This window comes from Euprymna scolopes, chromosome 8, assembly GCF_053919585.1.
Source record: "Euprymna scolopes isolate OS-2025 chromosome 8, ASM5391958v1, whole genome shotgun sequence".
Classification (NCBI taxonomy): Eukaryota; Metazoa; Mollusca; class Cephalopoda; order Sepiida; family Sepiolidae; genus Euprymna; species Euprymna scolopes.
The window spans coordinates 158,762,236-158,777,750 of NC_136489.1; positions in this window are offsets into that span (position 1 = coordinate 158,762,236).

The following is a 15,515-nucleotide window of genomic DNA, read 5'->3' on the forward strand; positions in this document are numbered from 1 at the left end:
ACAAATATAATTTGCTGATTTCTTTCTGTCCTCTGATGAGAAGAATAACAATAAATTGCATTCTTTTAAATTCCGCGGAATAAGAGTTTTGTAAATTGTTTTGTGGAGTACATATAAATATATATATACAAGATAAAAATTATGCAGATTTTTATCGATTATATATATATATATATATATATATATATATATATATATATATACGGCATAATCACGTTGACACACCAGTTCTCATGAAATCACCTGTTAAGCAACGTTGAGCATGTTTAGTACCAGATGGGTAACCATTTGGGAATTCTAGGCGCTGTATTTGCTCTTCGCTTATCTTGCCATTTGTTTCCATTCGTCCTGTACAGACACTTCACTTGCCACTGATATTTAACAATATCGACTTAGGAGAGGGGTGGTTGGAGATTGCGCACCTCCTGCCACAAAAGTTTCACGCGCAGGCACCCCATGTTGCCGGGGATTGAATGATGATCAACAAACGTTTTACATTCCTATATTTAATGAAATAGTTAATTTTCGAATCAAATCGATTGATTGCCTGCTCTAGTTGGGAACCCATTGCGATACTTGGAGGAAGCTTCACATCTCTCTCGCAGTTCCCAAGTTCACAATATATTGTAGTCTACATTGCACTGTAGAGAACATAATATTGATTTTATTAAATTTTTATATATAATAGCTGTACTTTAAGTTTAAAAGGCTGAAGTCAAGTATCATGCTTCAATTGTGCTCTAAACATAAACATTCATTTCGAACGCGCACTTGTCATATCAAAGAACCTACTGTTGATTTTTTATGTTGGGTCGTTCGGCTTGTGTATTAATAACACTGCTCAAATGCATTTGTTATGTTCGTCTGTATAAGTTGTTAACTTTATTCCAGCACTCTCTGTTCTATTTCTAGTGTATTTTGAACAGAGCAATGTCATGGGAATTCCTAATGCTACCTACCGGCCGGTAATCGTTAAAGTATAAGACCTAAATAGCTTTATAAATATACCTAAATAATTATTCTTGTTGAAATATAATACATATAATTTATATATTTTCTGCCGGAAATAAAGCGTTATGCTTGCCACACAGAGAGAAATTGTTTATGAAAATTAAAAGGGATTAACTTTTTTTTTCTCATCCTCACCCCAAACAAGACCTATCTCCACTTTGAAGGTAAGGGGCTACTAATTAGGAAAAAAAACCGACGGAAGATTAACAAAATGTTGATTTACGTTACATTGGAACTTCTGCATATCAGTACAGTTACGGAAGCAAGTATCAGGAAGGGAATTCCAAAGTCTAGCTATTCGAGGAAAGAAACTATTGGAACAGTGAAGGGGTGTGCTTTTGCTGCTAAGCGGGTTTTATATGTACGTCGAGGGAACACAAGTGTAATGGGTTCATCAGAGCATATCCCTTTAAATTACTTGCAAAACAGCACAGGGATGCAACATTGGTGCAGTGGGACAGGGATCGGAGCCTAATTAACAAAGTGTAAGCAATTAGGCTGGAGACCTTTTTCGACCCTATCACAGAGGAGAGATTAGTGGAAGATGCACCCATTTACACGTGGCAACAATACTCCAAGGCAGAGAGGTGCAACATTACGGCGATCGGACAGGAATTGGAGCTTAGTTAACAAAGTGGAACCTATTAGATTGGATACCTTTTTTTTACCCTATCCGAGAGAGAGAGAGAGAGAGAGAGAGAGAGAGAGAGAGAGAGAGAGAGAGAGAGAGAGACTAGTGGTAGATGCACCAGTCTAGATGTTGCAACAATACTCCAATAAAGGGAATGGAATAATAAAACGTAAACCTGTCGTCGTGTAATTAAAATAAGAAAATATGAATACACTTGGCTAACCGAGTTACGAATCTTGGGCGTTGTCGGGTCATCGCAATTTTCACATCTTTCCTTCTAAAATCCAGCCTCGCCTAATGAGACTTCGTATGCGGACACGACCGCTGCCAAAAAGACTTTGTTCAGTTGAATTCATTCATAATTGCGGAAACCTTACGCATCGCCAAAAAAGAAAAGATGGAAAAAGGATACGAACAACATCCGCTATCAAAGATCTAAAGATGAGAAATTAGCCTCTTTCCTTTTGCCACTGGTGAAATTTTGAAAATATGGAATTAATGAGCCGGGTTCGAATCTATTCAGATGCATTGGGTATATATATATATATATATATATATATATATATATATATATATATATATATATATATATATATATATATATATATATATATATATATATATATGTATATATATATATATATACAGTCCTGGTCAAAATCATAAGACCACTTAAGAAAGTAAGCGTTTACGCATATTATCGAATTTTTAATCTAACAAATGGTTGAAACCATTGCCAAAAGGGAAAACATGATGGAAAAAAAAATGAAATCTGCTTCATTCGAAACCTTAACCCTGATCTAATAATTATTTTTTCAAAAAACAAACATTTTCACCTGGTCAACCACATACACTACTGTTTCGCTGTTTGCTGTTTCGAAGCTCATCAGTGCGGCTAAACAGGAAACTGCCTCAAACTAGGATCGAAACGCGACTGTCCAAATGTGATATATATATATATATATGTATATATATATATGTATATATATATGCATATATATATGTATATATATGTATATATATGTATATATATATGTATATATATGTATATATATATATAAATATATGTATATATATATGAATATATATATATATTTAGGATATATATGTATATATATATACACACACACACAGACACATATATATATATAACTACTTCATTTACTCACATAAAATTAATATACGCAAGTATAAATTTATGCGTAAACTTTAAGTATTTACTTCAAAAGTGCTCAATAGGTAGGTAGAGCTAGTTAGTAAGTTATAAAATATATATGGCGACTAAGCTACACTGAATATTCTGTGTTTCATCCACTCTAGGACTCTTCAGGCTTATGCATAAGCCTGAAGAGTCCTAGAGTGGATGAAACGCGGAATATTCAGTGTAGCTTAAACCCCATATATATTTTATAACTTACTATATATGTATATATATATATATATATATATATATATATATATATATATATATATATATATATATATATATATATATATATATATTACAAGGTCGTACCATTGGTTTCATTACGCCGAATCAACCATAAGAGGTTGGAAAAAGTCGGCGCAAATTCATCAGCGACATTGAAAACTGAAACGATGCAAAGTGAACAAACAGAGAAAAAAACGTTAAACGAGCGTTTAAGATTCAGAGTTTCAAATTTTAAAAACCTAACTTAATAATTGACGCCAATAGATTTTGATTATGGTTTTATACTTAGAAACTCTGAGTCTTAAACGCTCGTTTAACGTTTTTTTTCTCTGTTCACTTAGCATTGTTTTCAGTTTTCAATGTCGCTGATGAATTTGCATAAAATTATATCTTCGTATATTAATTTATGTGAGTAAATGAAGTAATCATATATATGAATATATATATATATATATATATATATATATATATATATATATATAAATAATTAAAATTTTTGTTTGAACGGTACGCAAGATGGCCGACATGCAACAACGGGGTGATGGAATTTCTTTTTCCCAAACAAATGCACCAGGTTTATCATGTAATTTTTTGTTGGTGACATCGGATGGGAATCACATCTGACGAGTTGACAAGAAAGAAAATTTTTATGAAAACATAAAATCATAGAATTGTCATCCCATTAACGAAACGGCTGTAATGAACAGATCTTAGATGAAATAAACAAGATGTATATAAAAGAAAAAATGTAAATCTTTGAATTTATATGCATATATATATATATATATATATATATATATATATATATATATATATATATATATATATATATATACCGGCGACTAAACTGCTTCCCCCACCAGACTTGTTTGGTGAGGAGGGCGGCTAGTCTTCCGGAAGGATTAAACACAAGACCTTCCAAAGGGCGAATGAACTCCTTTTCTGGGTCAACGGCCAACTAGCACCGTGTATATTTGTGTGTGTGTATATGTGTATTGGGGTGGAGAGGGCTCCCGTAAGCCGTGGTGAAGGCAACCTTTCTAGGAGAAGCAAATCTCTGATTAAAAAAAACATAAAGCGGAAGACCATTACCCGCATTAAGCTGGTATGCAGTTTAATTTGTTGCTGGCTATCTTGCTCTTGCTTGTTGCTGGATCTCAACATTTTGAACCGAGAGAGAGACTTAGCTGTCTTACAAAGCTAAGACTCTGTAACATCATATTTGTATAGATACTCCCTCAGGCATTTGGGCTCATGGATTTTAAATGTGTGAGGGAGTAGCACTCGTCTGACAAGACGTTGCAATCATCATATATATATATATATATAAGGAAAGAGTCACAAATCTTTCACTCTTATTATAAGTTTTAATTTCACTCTGGGTGTAAGATCTTTCACATGGCGTATCATTCTGTCGACCGATATTTTCTGTACTGCTAATTCCGATCACACATCTCATTCCATACTTTGTGGTACATCGCCCTTATTCTATCACCCGTTTTGAAGAAAGTCTGCTATTGATTCACTTCCGTCTAGCTGAATCCACTGTGAAAAATTTCCCCCACTCTATATCTGTGCCTAAATCAAAACGCGAATTCCATGAACAAATCTTCTTTCTTAGAACTGCACGCCTGTGGAACTCTGTTCCGTCTGCCTGCTTCCCACCGGACTACAACTTGGATGTCTTCAAGTCCAATGTTAACAAATTCCTAATGAACCGCCCCCTTAAGTAAACACTTTATCAAATCTCCACACTAACGTAATGTACTTGCAATAACCCTTATCCCTGAGTGGCTCCCGGGCCTTGATAAGTGGTGATCACTGTGTAAAAAAAAAAAAATTGATTGCATGTCTGCACTCATGTTCCATTGATTCATTTCAGCTGTAGCACCGATAGACAATATTGGCAGGTGCTCTAGCAGAGGACAAGTCATCCTTTGGCGTGACGTTGTATTAGTATACTGCTTCCGGTATCGTATCTTCCGTTTTCTGGATGCGATCTTCTTTGCACTTATGTGACAGCGCTTGATGATGCCGTTATTAGAGGTAACGTATTCACAGCGGAATCGAAGTCGGATTCTTTACTCATCTGGAAGGTGTTAAACTAGCCGCTCCGAAAGGCAGTGTAATTATCCGCCAGAATCTCTGTTGTCGAGGCCGCTTTTTCAGTGAACAATCTTGATCTGTTGAAGCCCGACTGAGCTCACAGATGCGGAGCAGGCAGATTACACAAGATCAATATTCTTCTTAGCTACATCAAGCCACTTCTGAGGCTCTCTCTTAAGTTGATCCGCCTGGTTTTTATTAGATTTGACCAAGCATACATCCATCAACAGCACATATTCCTTCAACAATTTTGTTATCTTGTCAAAGTGTCGTCGAATGAGAATCTCATTCGTAGCTTTGGTTCGTACCCTGGCCCTGCTGTTAAGAGTATCCGAGATCCATCTATAAACACGAGCAGAATCAGTGATCAGGCGAAGGTCGTTGGCTTCTAGAGGATTGTCAAGTCTATTCCTTTAATCTTTTATGACTTGAATTATGATGTATATGATTAAAACTATTTATGTTATGTTGTCGTATCATAAAGGATATGAGTGTTTGTTGAATTGTCTCTATAATTAAGGGTTGAATGTTTGTTGCGTCATCTCTAATAAGGGACTAGAAGAGATGACGTGTTATTTTATATATTTATGTTGTATCATAAAGGGAATCGTGTGTGAGTGACATATATTTTCAGAACCTACCTCTGCTTCTTCGATATTGGACCATCTGGAATTTCTCGTCCTGGAGGGAGACTTGATACCTGTTTTTGGATGAAGATTCAATCACTCCAAGACAAGGAATTAGTTCTATAGTTTATTTCACTTTTCCCAGATTTCTTGCAGAAGTTGGAAAGTGAAATCAGCCTGTGTGGGTTCTTCTTCTACACACGTCAGCGTTCGCCCCCCCCCAGTGAAGAGGAGGAGAAAACGGGAAGCCGTCCGTTGTCTTCTGAGTCCAAATCAAATCTCAACTATTCAGCTAATCTGATCACATGACTCACACGCAATCAAATCAGCTGATCTTTTACTATAGGTCAACGTGTCTACACTATAATTCCTCTCTCTCTCTCTCTCTCTCTCTCTCTCTCTCACTCTCCATTCTCTAACATTTAGTGTTAATTTTAGATGGCGAGATACTGAATGTAAGTAATGGACAGTTGCAATTTGGAGGTCTACCGCGATACTGAAAGGGGCGTTTGAATCAATCTCCACTTTATTTATGCAGTTATATTATCTTAACCCTTTATGACCTGAGTTATGATGTAGATGATTTAAAAAAATATATCGCCAATTTTAGTTAGTTTAAAGGGTAATAATGATACTATGATTATCTTTAAATTGGAAAAATTATGAAGTTCAATAGTTAAACTACCACTTTGGTTGGTTGGTTGTTTTTATTTTACGGCATATCAACCCTTTTCGGGTTATTTAATGCCGAATCCGGTGATTTTTAAGAAAATTTTTTAATAGAATATATTTGCTTTTTTGCGTATCAGTTTCTATTTAACCCATAGTTGGGACCCTAACAGGTACTACCACTCCGGGTCAGAGTGGACCTGGAAGCAATGCCAATTAAAGGGTGGCTCCACACTCCCCAAAACCCGCAAGCTGGGGCCTCACCACTGGATATAGTTTAAGGTCATATCCAGGACCAAACTACCACTTTGAATTTTTGCATTTCATAAACTTACCTTGATTATTATCCATAGTGCTTGAAAAAGTGTTTATGGGAACAAACGAAATCCTTCACGACATACTGAATGTAAGCAATGGACAATTGCAATCTGGAGATATCTAGCATCTACTCAAATACTGAATTAATACGTACAAGGCGTGTTTGAATCAATTATCACTTTATTTATGCCCTTATATATTCATTTATTTACGACTGAACAAATTAGTTCAATAAGATAATAAAGGATTAACAATAGCATCGAATTCCACGAGGTTAGTTTGGAAACACTCGTCTAGTACCAACAACGGCCTTCAGGACAAGATCAAAGTGTAGTATCTGTTCTTCAGATGCTGCACTTCAATTTCTTGTTCTCTGTCAGTGGAGGAGAAATCCTTCACGACTGAGACAATTTTTATTTTTGTTCCTTTTCTCCACGTTAAAAAACGACCCTGGTGTCTAACTCTGTCCCGTGGAGAGGCATTGTAAATAGGAACAACTACCATTTCTCTTACTCCATAACTGAGCCTAGAACTAAACGAAAAATCCATGTGTGGAACACAATACCATGGGTTTGCTTCCCACTATAACATGATCGTTTTAAAATCTAATGTAAGCAAGTTTTTTGTCGAGGCGCCCTCTTGAATAATCAATTCCTACCCAAGTTTCACCATTGCCGATGATTATGCTGCAGTCTTACCGGTTACTTTACTCTTATTAAACCTTATCCTTGAGTGACCTTTGGGACTTGATAAGCGGTAGGCACCTTGTGAAAATAGTAAGATATTTCTTTCGTCCTTTCTTTTCTTTGAGTGCCTCGCCATCATCATCTTCCTCTCGCTTCACCTCCTCCTGCGCTATTTTCAGGTGGGGTTCCTGATGTCATCGACTGCGCTGCCTAATTAACAAGCGTAAGAGAATTGTTTACGAAATTATTCGAATCCCCTCCCCCCCGCTCCACTCGGTCCACAAAACCGCAAGCCTATGTGTTTGTCTCGCTTTTAACTAGTGACACATTTCTCGAGTAACTACGATACCAATCACGCTTCAAAGAAAGACAAACACTGGCCCGCACACACAGCAAGGAGTGCAGATGCAGAAGATGTAGACACGTTTTATGGACAAAACCTTCGCGTAAGCGGAAGCAGCTTGCTCACCTCAACTTTCGGTATTTTTCTTTTCTTTAAGTGCGACGTTATGTCTCCGTTTAGGAATAGTATATAGGAATGTTCACACACACACACACACACACACACACACACACGCACACAATAAATATGTACAGACATAGACACTTCAAAAATTAAGACTATTAAATAAAAGTACTTTTAACCTCGCCTGGGGGGTCACCAGAAATCAATTTGTCTCTTGTTTTCCCTGTTTTCTCTTATACGGGGTGGAACCATAAATTTGTTGCCCGAAAAAAAAAAAACAACAAAAAAACAAAAAAAAAAAAAACAATACAGCTTTATTTTAAACCTTTATTGAAAAACTACATTCAGGTAACTTGATTATGTAGTAGAGCTGACATCTACTAGTTGTAGACGCCTTCAGCCTCAATCACCGCCTCGATACGGGTTCTGAAACTGGGAGTATGCCTTGCTTTCTACAAGCGCCAGCGGGAGATCTGTGAATACTCGGCAGATGGCGGCGATCAGGCTAGTTTGGGTGTTGTGAGAGGTCATGTTGGTGATGTTCTCGACGTATGACCAAACGAGGTAGTCCAACGGGTTCAGGTCGGGGAAGGAGACGGCCAGTGAGAAAAAGGTACAAAGTCGTAGCCCTTCTTCTGAAGCCATGCCTGGGTCTATTTGGATTATGGGCCGGCACCGAGCCCTGCTGCCATATCCAGGGTTTGCAAGCGGCTACCTCATTGCAAAAGGGGATCTCCACACTCTTCAGCAAATCCAGGTACACTTTGTCGTTGACTTTCAAGTCTACTTCGAAGATGTGAGGTGGCATGAAGTGGCCCTCACCTGAAATCACATTAAAGACTATAACCGTGTTTGGAAACTTTGTTTTTATCACCCTGGGCACGCCCCTATTATTCGTGGCAATCCAGCGAAGTAATTTGAGGGTGGTAGCAATTGTCATATTGTCATAACTTGGATCGATAGAGAGCGGGAGTTGTACAGCGGCGCATCTCTGATCTCGCTCGCTTAACATTGTGTCACTTTCAAACATGATAAAAGGTTTAGTATCCCTCTTGGGATTTGTACGCAATTGGCCGAGTTGACTCATTTTGGTTGATAACATAGTTAGAAAATCCATTGTTTATTAGAACTTGTTTGTTATTAGATTATTTGCATGTGAATTATATACTGTACTGTATTTTTTACTAATTGTTAAGGCTGCATCCTCGGGTTCTAATATATATATATATATATATATATATATATATATATATATATATATATATATATATATATATATATATTTATTTATTGATTGAAATTTTAAATTCGACCGTTTTGGATTTTTACCCTTCACCAGACTATCCATTCTTGTGAAATCTTTTTATTATTTTTCTTTTGCCTCCTGTTCCCCTTACCTCACCCTTTTTTTTAACCAAGTAAGATCTGTGACTTACTTGTAGTTTCATTAAATACTTTTATATGCAAAATCCGATCCTGCATTTTGCTAATTCCTGCCCTCTGATGAGAAGGAGAGTATTTCTTCGAAACTCCGCGGATTAAGGACCATCCACTTATCTTGTGTTTCCTTTTTTAAAATTAAATATGTTTTAACTCTTTTTCAAGATGTCTTTTAACATGTTTTATTAATCATTTGTTCATATTATAAGCTCTATTTCCTTTTCGGTTTTATTGAGCTTTTACATCTGGCTGAGTATATTTTACTTGTAAATATTAACTCTTTAATATTTATAATATATTTTAAGTTTACCATTTTGATTACCTTGGTAAACTTATTGTAATTTTTATTATATATATATATATATATATATATATATATATACATATATATATATATATGTGTGTGTGTGTGTGTGTGTGTGTGTGTGTGTGTGTGTGTGTTTATTTTTAGAGGGAATTAGACCTGGAGTCTAAAGAACAGAGTTTATTTTAATGTATTAGTAAATGTATTAATAATTTTAAAAGAAAAGTGCTCCCTGTATTGTAGATATATAATAAGCTCAATAGGTATAGATATCCTAGAGCCATTTTAATTATGAGCAAAACGATTCATAATTTTGAATTAAAAGTCAGTTTCAAAAGGAAAACAAACAAAATCCACTAGATTGTACGATCGTTTCAGAAACCATGTTTATTATATATATATAGGTAGCCAGATTGAATATTGAAATGATCACGTCTTTTGTTCTTTTGTTCTATGAGAAAAAACTACATGAAAATGTGTAGGCTTTTTAAATATTATAATACTATTCTATGGTCAAAATCTTATGACAATTAGAAAAAAAACACAGAGAGAGAGAGAGAGAGAGAGAGAAAGAGAGAGAGAAGCTAGAGTTGCTGGGAAACTACGGTAATATGTTACAGGATTTTATTGTATTTATTTGCTTCCCCACCAAAGCAAATTAGGCACAAGGCTGTTTTTAATGTGGGGTAAAAACCAGCTCCCCTAAAAGTAGGCAAAAAGGGGGCACTCTGGTTACCAAAAATAATAATTGTCCTAGTATAGAGGGGTTTCTACCCATTGACTGGTACAAATTATCTTAAGTGCAGCATCTGCAGAACAGATACTACACCTTGATCCTGGCCCGAAGGCCAAGGAATTTATTTGCTCCCCCACCGATGAAATTATGCACACGGCCAATTTTTAATGTAAGGAGTGAAGGGGAAATGGGGATCAGCTCCCCGGGGATTAAGGGAGCTGGATAGTGACAATTGGTATGAAGGGTTGCCCCTACATTGACCAAGGTCTTATATGTGGGGTTGGTATTTATTTGTTCCCCCATCGAGCAAATTAGGCACAAGGCCGATTTTTAAAGTGACGAGTGAAGGGGAAATAGGGACCAACTCCCTAAGGAGTAGGAGAGCTGGATAGTGACAATTGGTATGAAGGGTTGCCCCTACATTGACCAAGGTCTTATATGTGGGGTTGCCCCCACATATGGTCTTTGCTTGCAGTATCTGCCAGAAAAGATACTACACTTTGATCCCGGCCCGAAGGCCAGGAACAACAGGGTGTTCATTTGCTCCCCCACCGAGCAAATTAGGCACAACGCCGATTTTTAAAGTGAGGAGTGAAGGGGAAATGGGGACCAACTCCCTGGGGAGTAGGGGAGATGGATAGTGACAATTGGTATGACTGGTTGCCCCTACATTGACCAAGGTATTATATGTGGGGTTGGCCCCACATATGGTCTTTGCTTGCAGTAGCTGCCGGAAAAGATACTACACTTTGATCCCGGCCCGAAGGCGAGGAACAACAGAAAAAAGGCAAGCCTCTTTACAGGATTTTATACCAGAAACAGGCCGCCGATTTTACGTGTTTCGCAATGCATACAGTCATTAAGAAACTGAAGTGTTGTGAGCCATAAAAGCTGCATTTCATCAGCGTTGTTTGTGTACAGACATCCGTGTCCCCTTTTGTTTTACTCGTGATCAGACTGCGGTATAACACAATTACGTAACGTGTGCATACGCGCAGCTTATTCTAACGGATCGGATTACGCAATGACGGGTTCCGCCGACGAAATACAAGTCACACCGCCAGCGTTCCTAACTAATAGTAAAAGAAAGTAGTGTAGGAAATAAATATCTTTATGGGATCCCGCCATAACTGCCAAATCTTTTTTTTTTCTCTTTCAGGTGCGCTCACTCTATGTCCTCTTTCTGTCCTTCTCTGTTACCGCCTTCTCTCCCCCCTCTTTCTCTCTTTCTCTCTCCCTCGCTTTCGCTTTCTCTCTCTCTCTTTCTGCCATAAGAGTCAAATAATCGTCTGAGAGGCCACCAGTAAAAAATACGAAAGATCTGCTTTTCTTATGTAAATGTCCATGGTTACTGACAATAAAGCCGTTGCCTCCTACCCAAACAACCCTTGCGGGTAGGAGGACAAACATATCTCGGGTTCCGGAAGGGGTGTTTTTCAGAAACACTCTGAAGGTTGCCTCAATATTATTTTGTGATTTCTTACTTAAAATACTGTCGTAAAATCCTCCGCACGACTACAAAGTCATTTGTTTGTATGTATATATATATATATATATATATATATATTCTTTTAAAAAACCACTCCATGTTAAACCAAACCACTCTATTCAAACATATTTGGCGACTCAAAGATAAGAATATTTCCTTCAATTTGAAATGGCAAATAATAGGATCATACAAAGGTGTATCTATCTCCTGGTGTATACACCAGGAGATAGATTCTGTGCACTTTGCATACAGGAGACCCTAAAGATTTTAAAATATGACGATATAAAAAATAGAACAACCCTCCTAAATTCAAGAGAGGAGCTTATATCCTCATGCAGTCATAAACGTTGGTTTAAATTTAACAAATATAAACCACCATAAGTCATTAAAAATGTTACTTATTAATATTCAATTTTGAAATTTAAGTTTAAATTGATACCCTTATTAATAAAATTTTGATCATAAATATTATCATTAATATTAGTTTATCTGATATATTTACAATTATTGTATATTATTTAAATATATATTGAAGCTTAACCTATACTATATTTATTAATTTCAATAAATAAATAAAGTATTAAGAATACTAAATTCAATAAGTTCAAAATATAATATTTTATAATCTAAGTAGAATAAACACTAATTATCTCCCTTTAATTATTTAATTAGAAAAATAAGATTATCTCCCCCATTTCTTTTTAAATATTTGCTTAATTTTAAATTAGGCGTTTACTAACATATTCTAACCGCTAAAAAATGTTCCATTGGCGTTCTTTTTGAAAATTCAACATTTCGTACATTTATAAGCTACAATCAACATCCAAATGAATGCTTTGACGATAATTACTGTTTTCAAGAAGCGAACAATTAAAAGGTATATATATATATATATATATATATATATATATATATATATATATATATATATATATATATCCATAAAATTAAGAATTATATATATATATATGTATATATATGAATATATATATATGTATATATATATATATACATACACACAGATATATATATATCTGTATGTATATATATACATATATATATACACATATATATATATAATTCTTAATTTTATTTAAAACATATTATTATAGCCTTATATTTAAACCAAATTCAGATTCATAATTTTATTCTAATATTATTGTCAACCCATATTACTTTTCTTATTAAGTAAATATTTTCCTTTTTATTTAAATTTTTTCCAGATACATCTGCATTACTTAAAAATTGCTAGGTTTATTTATGGTGTCTTTTATATTAAAAAAACATCCAATATTTTTGCTGATAAGATAACTTTGTTTTAAACTATATGTCAAAATTATTGTCCGTGGCTTAATGTCTATCACAATAAAAACATCGTTTCCGAAACGATCGTACAAATTATTGACTTTGTTGTTGTTCCTTCTTATGAAACAGATTTTTAATTTTTAATTCTAATTTGAATTATCAATCACATTACTATATATATATATATATATATATATATATATATATATATATATATATATATATATATCGATCCAGAGATGTCTCGTGTTGCTGAGTTCGAATCGTTCGACTGGTGTTAATCGTGACACCCTGCACTGAAGATTCTCGAAAAGATGAAACACTAGTGTCTGTAGGTCTTTAATTATTATAGTAAAAAATAATTATGACGGCCCCTTTAAGAAATTCATTTCTTATCGTTTTTTTTTTCTCTTTTTATTAGAATTTTCCATTACACCAAATTGAGCCACAGCAACGCGTGACAGGGTACAGCTAGTATATATATATATATATATATATATATATATATATATATAAATTTTATATATATCCTGAGTTCGGATGTGTCTAACTGATGAGCCTTAATGAGGGCGAAACTCGTCTTGGACTTTCTGTTATTTGACTGTCATGGCTCTTGTGGGCTGCGACGTTATTTAGCTGTGGAATTTATTATATATATACATATATTTATATATATATAAAGATATATATATATATTTATATAAATTTATATATATTATATATATATATATATATATATATATATATATTCGTGGCCAAAATTTAGCAGCATGCACACATATGTTCTGACAAACTTTAAAACAAATTTCCTAATGAAACTCAATAAGGACTATCCGCCTTACTTACTACAAAAATGCTAGTTTATTTTGGTGTCTTAAACTCCCCGATCTTTTGTACTGATGAGGAGATGATATTCGAAAACGAAGTCTTTGTCAATTATTGTCAACGCTTGTTGTCAATGAATAAGATGAATATCGTTTCCGAAAGGATCGTACACTCGATTTGATTTTGTTTTTTTTTTATTTTGAAACTGATTTATAATTTGCAATTATCAATCTTCGTACTCAATATTATTATAGCTCTAGGATAAATATACCTATTGAGCTCATTATATAACTACATTACTATGAGCACTATGAAATTTTACAATATTCCTGAATATATATATATATATATATATATATATATATATATATATATATATATATATATATATCTTAGTCATTCAATGAATTAAAAAATTCATGACGTGAAATTTTTTAATTTCAAATCAAAAGATTTTAAATATTCTATGTAAGACAAAGAATACATTTGAAATATTATAACTCCTTATCCTATAGGATTTCGATGTTTAACATCTCTTCAAAGGAGAAAATATTAGCAAATAGTTATAATGGTTTACACCTTATTTGTTAAAGTCAGTGAGACATGAAAATCACAATTAAAAGTTGTTTAAGTATTTAAATGCCATAGAGTAAGGGAAGGTAATGAAAAGGATATAAAAATTCACATCCAAATTGCATGGTAAAATCCGAAGTGAATGTCTTTGATAGCAGTCAATATCTTGTAAAACTTATAATCACAGGTTTCCAAACCAGTTGATTGTTAGATATTTTATTTTGAAGTATATCTGTCTATATATCTATATCTATATATATCTATAATACAAAGCTGAACGTCTGTGTGTGTGTGTCTGGTCACGAATAGGCTCCTATATGGTTGACTATTTTAAAAAACCTGATTACATATAATGATAGAAGATGTATCGAGGATCAGGAATGGGTATGTTTGATCTGGCAGAACGGTGGTTCATAAAAATTGTGGGGTCTGTGTTCGCGCCTGGCCCCAAAGTATGGAAATAAAAAATGAAAAAAATAAAAAACGTTTACAAGGGTTTTTGATATATATGTACATAAGAATACTTTGATAAGTATGTTTCAACTTAAATAGGGATGGTATAATAAAATTGTGGGGTCTGCGTTCGTGCCTGTACTCCATGGAAATATGGCACAAACTTTAACAAAGACTTTTCATATCTATTTGCGTAAGTATACTTTGATAATTATGTTTCAGTTTGAAGAAATATGGTATAATAAAATTATGGGGTGTTCGTTCGCACCTGACCTCCATAGAATGGAAATATGTCACAAAGTTTAACAAGGTTTTTTAAAAGGGGTGATGGTCCACAATAACACCTTAACTTTAATCTTAATTCACGTTAGCTTTTATTTATTTTTTTGAGTTGAATCATATTGTGTCGAATAAATTCAACTCATAAATTCACGTTCTTATTAAA